A 12,753-nucleotide genomic window follows, 5' to 3' on the forward strand; every position below is an offset into this window, starting at 1 on the left:
TCTTGCACCACGCTGTTATGTGCTGGATTGTCTCAGGGGCATCTGTACACAGCCTGCACCTGGCGTCTTGCCTGGTGTGATAGACCCCAGCTTCTATGGATCTTGTACTCAGAGCTTGTGCCTGTGCTGTCTTTCAGTCCAGCTTTGTCCAGCCACTGGTAGGATTTCTGGATATCAGCCACCTCCTCCACATACCGTGCAGGGGCCTATCTTACAATGATCCTCCTCTTTCTTGGGTTTCTGCTGCCTGAGGTATTCACTGAGCACGTGGTTGGTTGGGGCCATCTTCCTCATTTTTCATGTATCTTCGCTACCTCATCTTGGACTGTGGTGGTGACACTCACTAGTCCCCGGCCTCCTTCCTTCCGCTTAGCATAAAGCCTCGGGGTGCTGGATTTGGGGTGAAACCCTCCATGCATGGTCGGGAGTTTCCTGGTCTTGATGTCAGTGGCTTCTATCTACTCCTTTGGCCAACTTATTATCCCAGCTGGGTACCTGATCATGGGCAGGGCGTAGGTGTTGATAGCCCGCATCTTGTTCTTACCGTTCAGGTGACTCCTCTTGCCTGACCCTCTGCAGGTACTTGGTGGTTGCAGCATTCCTAGCGGCCTCGTCATGGTTCCCATTCACGTGTGGGACCCCCAGGTAGCTGTCCTCTATGTCTGCAGTGTTACCTTCTGGTAGTTCGATCCCCTCAGATCTGACAGTACCTTCCCTGTCTTCGTTATCATCCAACTAAACTTATCCAGTCCGAACGACATTCCAATGTCATTGCTGTATATTCTGGTGGTGTGGATCAGTGAATCGATATCTCATTCACTCTTGGCATACAGTACAGGAGATGGCTCACAACTGCTTCATTCCGTAGTCGGTATCCGTAGCCAGTCTTATCAATAATCTCGCTGAGGGGGTTCAGGCATTCCAGGATCCAGGTGTGAGGCATTGAGTCATAGGCCTTCTTGTAATCAATCCAGGCATTAAATAGGTTGGTCAGCCTAGTCTTGCAGTCTCGGCTGACTGCTCAGTCTACCAGTAGCTGGTGTTTTGCGCCTCTGGTGTTCTTGCCAATCCCTTTCTGTTCCCCACTCATGTATTGAGCCATTGCCTGTTCATCTTAGCCGCTGTTAGGGTTCAAATATTAAGGAGGGATACAGGAGGAATTCCAAAATAACAACACTGATCCGGCCGGGTGGAGTCAAACGCTGTACGCAGACAGCATCGATCTCTCCCTATCAATACACAAGCAGTTGTTTTATACCATCAGGGTTTAATTTTATGACGCCCCTCATGCGTCAAGCAGATACAATACATGCATAAGTTTCAAAACCACAAATGTTCTGTTGACAACTTGTGACACAGTTAAAGAGGAACATTGTCTCCGTCTCCACGGCAGGTGCTTCCTGTCGCTGCCGGACGCCCGCTTATCGTCTGGAACATCAGCAGCAGTTCTGCAACAAACTGTCACTCATGGAGGCACAATTTTGCAGTCACAAGCAAAATATGTCTGAACTCTCACCTAGACCTTATGGAACTCCAAAGTGTTCAAAATTAAATAAATAAATAGGTCATGATGAAATAAATAACTATGTGAATAAATAAGACACAGATAGGTAATGTGAGAATGATATTGTGAAATAATGGAACACATTTTGAAAAAAATGCTCATTATTGTGAAATATATTGCATTCTGCTATATAAATTTACTTATTATTGTGAAATATTATTTCATGGTCATTATTTTTCACAATAACAGAGATTATTCCTAAGGCATTTTATTTATTTCCAGCCGTTTTTATTCCAAAATGACCTTTTTTCAAAGTCAGTCTTTATTTCAAAATCCCGTTTTTCCCGATGGTCTATGTGGAGTATACCAGGCCCAAGCACACACACACGCAGATCCGTATTGCCAAGGACCACATTTATTGATATTAACACAGCAGACAATATGACGCACAGACTGACAGCTCTCGATCCCAGCTGATATGTGTCTCTTTTCCCTTAGCGCTCCTCCACTCCTATCCGCCTCACTATATAAAGGGAAGTAAAACCACCATCAGTCCAAAATTGCCATCAGCTGTTCTTACCAGCACCGCCCCGTCGAGCTCACTGCACCACTCCTCCCCTGCAGCCGCGCCCCGGACCACACCTCCGCCACACACCCCCACCGCCCGACTGAGGCCGGGAAGCCCACCGGCCGAACCTACTCCCCCCCCCCGCAAGTGAGAGAGGAAATCGGCCACCGCCATCTGCGCCCCCGGCCTATGGACCACCTTGAACTTAAAAGGCTGCAAAGCCAGATACCACCGGGTGATCCGGGCGTTGGCATCCTTCATGCGGTGGAGCCACTGCAGCGGGGCGTGGTCCGAGCAGAGGGTGAATGAGCGCCCCAGGAGGTAATAGCGAAGGGAGTCGACCGCCCACCGGATAGCCAAGCACTCCTTCTCCACGGTGCTGTACTGCCTTTCGCGCTCCGCCAGCTTCCGGCTGATGTAAAGAACGGGACGGTCGGCCCCCCTCACCTGCTGGGACAAAACGGCCCCCAGCCCTCTGTTGAGGCGTCAGTCTGCAGAACAAAAGGGAGGGAAAAGTCAGGAGTGTGAAGCAGCGGCTCCCCACAGAGAGCCTTTTTCACCTGCACAAACGCCGTCTGGCACGGCCCCATCCACTGGACCAGATCTGGAGCACCCTTCCGGGTAAGATCGGTTAAGGGGCTGGTCAGCTGCGCAACCCCTGGCACGAACCGGCGATAGTAACCCGCCAGCCCCAGAAACCGTCTCACCTCCTTTTTAGTCTTGGGGCGCGGGCAGGATGCGATCGCTGCCGTCTTTTCCACCTGTGGACGCACCTGCCCGCCCCCCAAGTGGTACCCCAGATACTGCACCTCCCTCCGTCCAACCGCACACTTCTTCGGGTTGGCCGTGAGGCCCGCCTGCCCCAGGGACTCCAGGACCGCAGCCACCCGCTGCACGTGCTCCGCCCAGGTGTCGCTGTGGATGATCACGTCATCCAAGTAGGCAGCAGCATACGCAACGTGCGGGCGCAGCACCCGGTCCATGAGGCGCTGGAAGGTGGCAGGGGCCCCGAACAAGCCGAACGGAAGCGTAACGAATTGGTACAACCCGTACGGAGTGGAGAAGGCCGTTTTCTCCCTGGACTCGGCAGACAAGGGAATCTGCCAATAGCCCTTGGTTAAATCCAGCGTCGTGAAAAAGCGGGCCGTGCCCAGCCGGTCCAGGAGCTCGTCGACCCGGGGCATGGGATAGGCATCAAAGCGTGATACTTCGTTCACCCTGCGATAGTCGACACAGAACCGGATCGACCCATCCTTCTTCACTACGAGAACGATGGGGCTACACCAGGCGCTGTGCGACTCTTCTATTACTCCCATTTTCAGCATTTCCGCCAACTCTCTCTGAACGATCTGCCGTTTATGCTCAGGGAGCCTGTAGTGCCGTGAACGCACCGTCACGCCAGGCTGCGTTACAAAATGATGCTCAATGAGAGACGTCTGGCCGGGCAGGGGGAAGAACACGTCCGCAAAACGCTGTTGTAACGCGACAACGTCCGCTCTCTGGGCCTGTGTGAGATGGTCATCACAAGGGAGGGAGGCGGGGATGATGGAATTTGGCACCTCCGGCCCCAACTCATCTCTCTCCTTAACCAGGCTTGCCAGAGAAGCGGTTTCAACCTCACTCCACACTTTAAGGAGATTGAGGTGATAAATCTGCGTGGCCCCTCCCCTGTCCAACCGAGCGACCTCATAGTCAACGTCCCCGACTCGCCGTGTGACCACAAAGGGTCCTTGCCACTTGGCGAGCAACTTCGAGCTGGAAGAAGGGAGTAATACAAGCACTTTGTCTCCCGGTGAAAATTGCCTAAGTCTAGCCCCTCTGTCATACAGGTGTTGCTGACGCTGCTGAGCCTGGAGCAAATTCTCCCATGACAACCTCCCCAAAGTGTGGAGTTTTGCTCTCAGGTCTAACACGTACTGAATCTCATTCTTGGCGGGGCTCGGACCATCCTCCCAGCTTTCTTTAATCAGGTTGAGCACCCCACGTGGCCTCCTGCCGAACAGCAGTTCAAAGGGAGAAAATCCCGTAGAGGCCTGGGGCACCTCCCGCACTGCGAATAACAGAGGGTCTAGCCAGTGATCCCAATTGCGTTCATCCTCGTTAATGAACTTACGAATCATGGACTTTAAGGTCTTATTCATCCGCTCCACCAGCCCGTCCGTCTGAGGGTGGTAGACGCTGGTCTGAATAGATTTAATGCCCAGTAATTCGTACAGTTCCCGCAGTGTACGAGACATAAACGACGTTCCCTGGTCAGTCAGTATCTCTTTCGGGATTCCGACTCGGGAGATGACCTGAAACAGTGCCTGCGCCACACTCTTTGCAGAGATGGTGCGCAGCGGGACTGCTTCCGGGTACCGCGTTGCATAATCCACCAGGACTAACACAAAGCGGTAGCCGCGTGCACTCCGGTGAAACGGCCCGATGAGGTCCATGCCAATGCGCTCGAACGGGACCTCTATGAGTGGAAGCGAACGCCAAGGCGCTTTTGGTATGGCCGGCAGATTAACAAGTTGGCAGTCCGGGCAGGACGCGCACCAGCGGCGCACATCCGCTCGGATGCCCGGCCAATAAAATCGGGCCGTTATTCGCTCCAGAGTTTTTTCGTATCCCATATGCCCTGCCATGGGGTTATAATGAGCCGCCTGGAAAATCGTTTCCCGGCGGCCCTGCGGCACCAACAGCTGGGTGTGCATCACCTCCGTGCGAGCGTCACGACTCACTTGGTATAACCTATCTTTCGACAAAATGAAGCGTGGGTGGGTCCGCACGGCTTCAGGGCGCACCACGTGACCATCAATCTCAATCACTTGGTCAAAGGCTGAGCGTAGGGTATCGTCACGAGACTGCTCCAGTGGGAAATCACCCGTGGGGGGAACTTCCGGAGCCGGCGGGACTACCTGTGAAGGACTCGCCGTCTCCCCCTCCCCAGAGTCAGTGTCGGACAACCCCGCGTCACCACTGAGCGCCGCGCAGACACTACATGCTACTAGCGGTCGTGACCGCACCCCCGAGTACTGTCCCAACAGATGACAAAACCCCGGCCAATTCGTGCCCAGAATTAGGGGATGCGACAGGCGCGGGCTAACCGCAGCCGTTATTCTATGCGTTTTACCCTTATACTTCAATAACAGCGGCACTATGGGATACCTGTGAACATCACCATGCACACACCTCACCTCCACCCATTCTGCCTCCAGCAATGCCCCAGGGCGAACCAAGCTTTGGTGCACGAGGGTCTGCGTGCAGCCCGTGTCCACCAAAGCATGGCGTATACCCCCTCGAGTCCTTACCGGAATGCTGTATGTCCCTCCCGGACTGGGAGAGGGCGCTGGAGCACCGGCAACGCGGAACACCTGCCCCACCTCCATCAGAGGACAGTCCCTCCTCAGGTGTCCCGGCTGTCCGCACTTCCAGCACTCCTGCCCTGGCGTCTGTGCTGCTCTCCGTGGCTCAGGGGCAGCGCTGCTTAGGTCCGGTCCCTGGGAAGGCACAAACGCAGCAAAAGGATTAGTGGGGCTCAACGCCAGCGTCCGCTCTGCGTGCCCTGGCACAGGCATCCGGCGCCTCGGTGCCGGCACCGGGGCTTGTCTGTTCGGCCTCCGGCCGCTGTCCCTGGGCTCCCCCGCTCTAGCGGCAAGGTGGTCCTCCGCCAATGTCACCGCCACCTCCAGACTCGCGGGACGGTGGCACCTGACCCATCTCGCCGTCTCTGCAGGCAGCCCCTCCACGAACTGCTCCAGCACCACTTTGCCCACCAGCAGCGTCTCGCCTTCTGACGATCCCGGCTGCAGCCAGCGTACGGGCGCGTCATGCAGCTTCCGGGCCCAAGCAAATGGCCGATCCGCCACGGCCAGCCGACAGGCCCGGAATCGCCGGCGATGATCTTCAGCGGTGAGCCCCAACCTGTCCACCACCGCCCGGCTCACGTCCTGGAAGCTGCCCCTCGCAGCCGGCGGCAGACCCAGGGCCGCCGTCCGAGCCTCCCCTGACAACAGAGGAAGCAAACGCGGAGCCCACTCCGCCTGCGGCCACTGGCAGGCCTCCGCCGTGGCACGAAAAGTCTCCAGAAAAACCTGGGGGTCGTCCCCGTCCCCCATCCGGGGCACCGCCACCGACAGCGGTGGGGGCTTCGGCGGGGCAGCGGCGCCAACCAGTCGCTCCAGAACCAGAGTCTGCCGGTCCGTCTGCTCCTGCAGCGCAGCCAGGTGAGCCCGCTGGGCCGCTGCCTGGTCGTGGCTCATCTTTGCCATCTCCGCCAGCATCTGCGCCAAATACTGCAAAGGCTGGGCGGGCGGCGCAGCCTGCGGGTCGGACATCCCCACACCGGCAGGCTCCTGGGTTTCGGCACCACTTGTGGAGTATACCAGGCCCAAGCACACACACACGCAGATCCGTATTGCCAAGGACCACATTTATTGATATTAACACAGCAGACAATATGACGCACAGACTGACAGCTCTCGATCCCAGCTGATGTGTGTCTCTTTTCCCTTAGCGCTCCTCCACTCCTCTCTGCCTCACTATATAAAGGGAAGGAAAACCACCATCAGTCCAAAATCGCCATCAGCTGTTCTTACCAGCACCGCCCCGTCGAGCTCACTGCACCACTCCTCCCCTGCAGCCGCGCCCCGGACCACACCTCCGCCACAGTCTATTTATTTCATAATGCGACTTTTCAGCAGAATGACTTTGTCAATCAATGTAAGTGGGCTGGACCTTTGCACCTATTGGCTTATCGTTTGCAATCGACTAGTTTTCCTGGATACCTGCTCCGCGGACGGCTGCTACAGCTAGCAACAGCGTGCTAGGTCAAAAGTCACGGAGGATGGCGGACTGGTGTGAACTTCAGTCAGTTCTGCTCATTTAAGCAAATCAGATAGAGAGGGTTCATTTACCAGTAGATACTGTTTTGAGTTGTTTAGATGATGTTTTTGAAATGCCTGAATGATAATTGCTCTTCAAGGTTCAAGGTTCAATGTTCTTTATTTGTCACATGCATAGTTATACAAGTATAACACACAGTGAAATGTAGCCTGACACGCTCCTCGACATGTGCAAAAATTGGGGGGGGTGTAGAGGAAGAACATTATATATATATATATATATATATATATATATATATATATATATACACACTGGGTGTGAATGTGCAGCAGTAGCAGCAAGCAGGTGAATTCTGTACATTAATATGAATAGACATCTGACTATTTTACAGGATAGACAATATAAACATATTTAAAATTAAAGGAATTGAAATGTACATTGTGCCTTGGTTTAGAGTGTCTGGAAGAGAGTCCTGTCTCAGTCAATTATAGATGATGTGAGAGGGCGGGTGTGTGTGTTTAGGGCACGGATGGCTTGGGGATAGAAGCTCCTCTTGAGTCTCTCTGTCCTTGCCCGGAAGATGCGGAACCTTCTACCAGATTGCAGAAGTTGGAACAGTTTGTTGCCTGGATGGGACGGGTCCTTCAGTATCTGCGCTGCTCTAGTCCGGCATCTCCTGGTGTAGGTGTCCTGAAGCGGGGGGAGAGCAATCCTGCAGCAGCGTTCTGCTGTACAGATCACTCTCTGGAGAGCTTTTTGGTCCTTCATACAGCTATTCCCAAACCACGATGTCATGCTCTGTGTGAGGATGCTCTCCACAGCGCTCTTCAAGATGTTAGCATCGATGACAGCATTGTCGAAGGTTTAAGATCAATTCAGCACCGTGTTCGTTTGGAATACGCCGAGGAAGAACAGTCTTCAAATGTTGGTCGTCCACGTCTTGAAATCCCGGTGCAGCACTCAGGACTTTAGTGCTGTCCGGGATAACCATCGGGGTAATTGCCGATATGTTTTCTGTGTCTCCGAGCACAATTAGGAGGAAAATGACGGAGGAAGGTCTAAAGTAAGTTTATGCTGTAATTGAGCACCTGTGTGATTCTGTACACAGCATTGTTTAGATGTTGACCTTAATTATGACGTTTGACAATGAAATATTATCGCTTACTTTTTTTTTTTGTTACTGTCTAAAACTAAGTGGGGCAGCGATGGCTAAAGCTATCGGCGCCATCTCGGCGTTGAGACACGTTTAGCAGTGTTAGCTGTTAGTGTGTTAACTCGGAGACTGGGGGCAGTGGAGCCTGTAGGAACCTTTTATACGGAGAGTAGACCTACCAGCTTTCCAGTCTACTTACTTATCACATCTTGTTAGACAACAGGGTCATTAGTGCTTTAAATAGTATATAGTTGAATGTTTCATTGATGTTGGCAGTTGATTGTTGTCTGATAACACATAACAAAGTTGATGTTAAATAGCGAGTTTATTGAAATGGTTTTGTCTATTTCAGCAGCATTATAGATATCAGTAGTGGTGTCTTCAGTAAAGCTAAAACAAGAATACATTTACATCCTTGGTTCTTTCAGTATTAATTGGACAACTTTGTTGAGATTTGCTGTTATATGAAAAAATGTTTTATGTGCAGAAAATCTGATAGGAATTCTTCTATTGGAGATGTGGATTTGGATTCAAAAGTGCTGGACATTCAGCGTCATCACCCAAATGCCGACTGCAGAATGATGATGGGACACCTACGATCCAAAGGCATATACATTCAAAGTAAGCTGATATTGTTAAAATATCCAAACACCAGTTTCCGGCCTGGAAAGCATGTGTTAGTGTGGCCTTGATGTGATATTTTAATGTAGCCATCAAAAATGACTAGCATGTTCTTATCACTGTTATGCAGTTATGTTCCTGTTTGAACCAGTCTGTACACGATTCTCTCGCCTCACTAAATCTGTACAGCACCTGGATACTTACCTGACACAATGATGATCTGTCCCATATGCATTACAGTGTTTACAATACAGTCTTTTTGTAGTTGTTAGTACTAAGACATGATCTGTTTGTTAATCAGGATTTCGACTGATGGATTCAATGAGACGAGTCAATCCAGAAGGGGTCAAGATGCGACGGTTATCTATTAAGACTGCAAGGCGTTTTCAGTACAGTGTATCAGCATCAAATCACCTTTGGCATATAGATGGAAATCAGCATTGAGCGCCTGTGGAGGGATGTATATGAAAACATCTTCACCCAGCTGGAGATTCAAGGACTGCTCAACCCTTGTGAAAAAATTCACTTGTTTGCTCTGCACAGATGCTTTTTGCATCACATTCAACATCTCCAGTCATTCCAGGAAGCATGGAATCAGCACGGACTCAGAAAAGCAAACAACCAGTAACCCCTGCACCTCTGGTTGCTGCACAGAAAGGAGGGACAAGATTTGTCACAGGTACATGACTATTTGATCCATATTTGTTCTTGTATGTAAAACTCTGCTATCTGTAGTGGAGATGAGTTTATTTCTACTGTGCAAGTTGGTGTACCAAAATTTTTTTTCCTGTAAGTGGAAATGTCTCCCAAGCCATTCTCTCCTTTTATCCCATCTGTCAGGTATAGATGGCAATACTTTAAACAAAGTTAAATTTGTTATACCTGAAGAGAACCAATCCTGACCTAGAATGGGTGAATGAATAATTAGTTGGTAGCCAATGCCTACACAACTCACATAGGCCCTGGCAGACTCAATAAGTCCATCTAGGAACAGCTGCAGGAAACACCTCTTCAGTTTAGATTTAAAACATGTGCATGCTCTTTCAGGTTGATGAGGATTATGGTGTGGACTGGACAGGACCACATAATCACCGCCCATCAAATGAGATCACCATTCATGAGATTCAGCTCCCACATGCACTGAATGAACGAGGGCTTGCTGTGCTACCAAACAACAACGTTTCACTCAGTCAAGCTTTGGATGCCTACTGTGAAACTGTTCAGTCACTCAAATTTATGTTTGATGACACACCTTAACTCTTCAAAGTAAGCAGGTGTAATATGTTCACACCCTATTTCTTGCATAACCATACTTCAAAATCACTTGTTGAAAGACACTATCACATTTAATCAGTTTCTATGTCAGGAGGATTTTTTTTTTAAATTTCTACATCTATAGCTTTGTAGCTAATACTGACTCAAAACAGCATAACCAATTTCATTTTCAACAAAACAGTGAGTGGCTATAAAACAGGATTTGTTTTATACAGCTGTCACTTTAATGATATTCATCTCTTGGTTGGATATACAGTACATGTCAACTCTGAGCAGATTTAATACAATGAACACAGTACAGTAGTGTAACATCTTAATTCAAATAATTTTTTCTACAAAATTTTTTTGTACCAGCAGCGAGTATAAACAAAAAATACTGTGTAATTTGTAATGTACAGTGAACAACTGATTTTGATATCTGAACTCTTTATCAGTTTATATTTAAAAAAGCCATAATTGCTCACCTGTACTGTGCATTTTTCACTGTCAAGTGTATTAAAAAGAACTAGAACTCACTAGATTGTCCGTTTCTTTGAACACTGAATGCAGTAATGTGATGCAAGAAAGAAGAAATGGTCTAATCTTACCATATGGTTATGGAGTCAATCCTAAACCAGAACAAAACCTGAGTCAGTAGAGTTGAGACACACCTGAATGTCCATTAGAAATGATTCATAGGTACAGTAGAGTGCAGGAAGACGTAGTACTTCAAAACAGGTGGAAGACTGCTGTTGACCACTTCCACAGTCATTTCTCTCGGCAAGACTTCCCATCCTGTCCAGAACTTGATGAGGGCTTTTCGTTGTGCACAAGATGCTGCTACAGAAGATTGTTTTAAACTATAATGACATCCTATATTCATTATTTTGAATCTTTTATGGAGAAATACCATAAAAGATGACCACTTACATACAGGGCACCAGACATTTTTGCCCCACTCAAATTGCTGTTGTAGCTGTTATAGATATTTTTATGTTAACAAAGCTAAAAGTAGTCTACATACAATTCTAGTGCAACTGATAATGCCACCACTCTGTTTTTTTATGTATTGCATGGAGGCAGTATGGAGCAAATAACAAAACAAAATTATACTATAGTGTACTTTGTTAATGACCCAAGATCACTGAACTGTATGTAATTTACCAAAGTATAATCAGAGAAAAACAATGGCAAAATACCTATCGCAGTAGACTTACCATTTTCAATGAAGGACCGAAGGTAACCTGCCACTCTGCATTTATCCTCGAGAGCATTCCTCTTCTTCCTCATCTTCATCTTCTGTGGCAGGCCACAGTCATTTTATATCTTTACTTATCTTGTAGTCTTAAGAGCATCAGCAACATTAGGTGTATTTTTATTAAATGTAACCCAGCTGTTCAACTAACCCAAGCATACAAAATAGTATATTGGGTGTTTTGTGTCAACAATTAATGTTCATCCTTCATAAATTAACCAAATACCTTTACTATTCAGATGTTAAAAGATGTGACCTGACCTTACCTCACAACAGAGAGCAGTCTCTGATTCCCTTGGTAAGAAAAGTGGAATGATGTCTGATCTTTCTGTCAGAAGCGGCCATACCATGGCCATGGCTATTCAACTACGAAGTTAGTTGGGCCAGATTTTCAAACCGAGGAATTTATCTGGGCCAGATATTTTTTTTGAAGCCAGTAAGCAGCAGATCATGATCAATTTCAAACCCACACAACTGTATTGAAAAACAAGCAATTTTTTTATTCCTTTTCCCCTGTAAATCTGGTGACCTCACAAATGCACACCAAAAGGTCCATTTAAAAAAAGGGGGCCATAACTAAACTATTTTTTGCACATTTGAAATAATAATAATAATAACAAAAAAACATTTTGATAATTCCCTTTCAAATTAAAATAAATATTTTGCTGACCACTCACTTTTCCTGCCATGGATGGAGCCCCATCCGTCACAAGTATACAGACACGCTTCATATCCAAGCCATTTTCCTCAAAAAGAGCTGAAATCTTCTCAAACATTATTTCGCCAGCTGTGTGTCCCTCTAACGGTAGTAAGCCGAGCAATTTCCCATCCAAAAAACGGACATATACGCACAACTGTGCATTATCAGTTCTGTCTGATCTCCTGCTATAGACATTACATCAGTTTTCTTCAGGTCATCTAACAGCATTTCAAACTCGTCTGACGCCAGAACTTCAACTCTACGAATATTTGAACTGTCCTATAGGGGTACGTTTTTAATAGCAGATGTCACACTTACTTTAATTTATTCATCACTTTTCACCGCATCCACCACGGCCAGCATGCAGTATTTCACCGTTTCAGAATCTGTGAAAGGCCTTTTCTTCTTCGCCAAGAAGCAGGAAGGGAAGATGCTGCAGCTCTCTCTTGTGCTGTACAGGACCCTCACCATGGTAGTACAACTCCGGTTGTAAGATTATTAAACTCGGTAAAATGAATAAGTATTTGTCAGTCCAGGCAGGGTTAAACCGACAGTTTTCATTGTCAGTTTCATTTTGCGCTTTAGGAGTGGTCTTCCATGGTCTCTTGTGTTCTGGGGGCCTCTGGATGTCTGGAGTTTTGATCTCCTCCATACCTGCTTCATACCCTGGAGGACGGGGCTGTGGCCCCCCCACACTCCCTAGCAGATCGTTACATGGAGAAACCTTTGGAATACAAGCACGCTGATCCACACAGGTATGCACACGGGTGTTCACTGCTCGTAGACTTAAATTACACCTTTCTTGGCTACTACTTCGAAGCACATCTGTCCTGCGTGCTGCACAACAACATTGAATATTTAGTATTTACTG

The 12,753-nt window shown here is 48.4% G+C and overlaps 1 protein-coding gene and 2 long non-coding RNA genes across 10 annotated transcripts in view; 2 read left to right on the top strand and 1 right to left on the bottom strand.

The window, feature by feature from the left end:
- LOC120718983 (deoxynucleoside triphosphate triphosphohydrolase SAMHD1-like) overlaps positions 1-12,753 on the top strand; it is a 159,471-nt gene that overhangs the window by 101,700 nt on the left and 45,018 nt on the right. The gene's annotated exons all lie outside the window — the stretch shown is intronic.
- Positions 7,008-9,175, top strand: LOC120719005. The gene is made up of 4 exons (XR_005692610.1): positions 7,008-7,038; positions 7,732-7,962; positions 8,540-8,673; positions 8,975-9,175. It is a non-coding gene; the product is annotated as an uncharacterized LOC120719005 (long non-coding RNA).
- Positions 10,056-11,523, bottom strand: LOC120719009. The gene is made up of 2 exons (XR_005692614.1): positions 11,145-11,523; positions 10,056-10,764 (listed from the first exon to the last, which is right to left on the bottom strand). It is a non-coding gene; the product is annotated as an uncharacterized LOC120719009 (long non-coding RNA).

This window comes from Simochromis diagramma, unplaced genomic scaffold (genome assembly GCF_900408965.1).
Source record: "Simochromis diagramma unplaced genomic scaffold, fSimDia1.1 OVJJ01000545.1, whole genome shotgun sequence".
Taxonomy (NCBI): Eukaryota; Metazoa; Chordata; class Actinopteri; order Cichliformes; family Cichlidae; genus Simochromis; species Simochromis diagramma.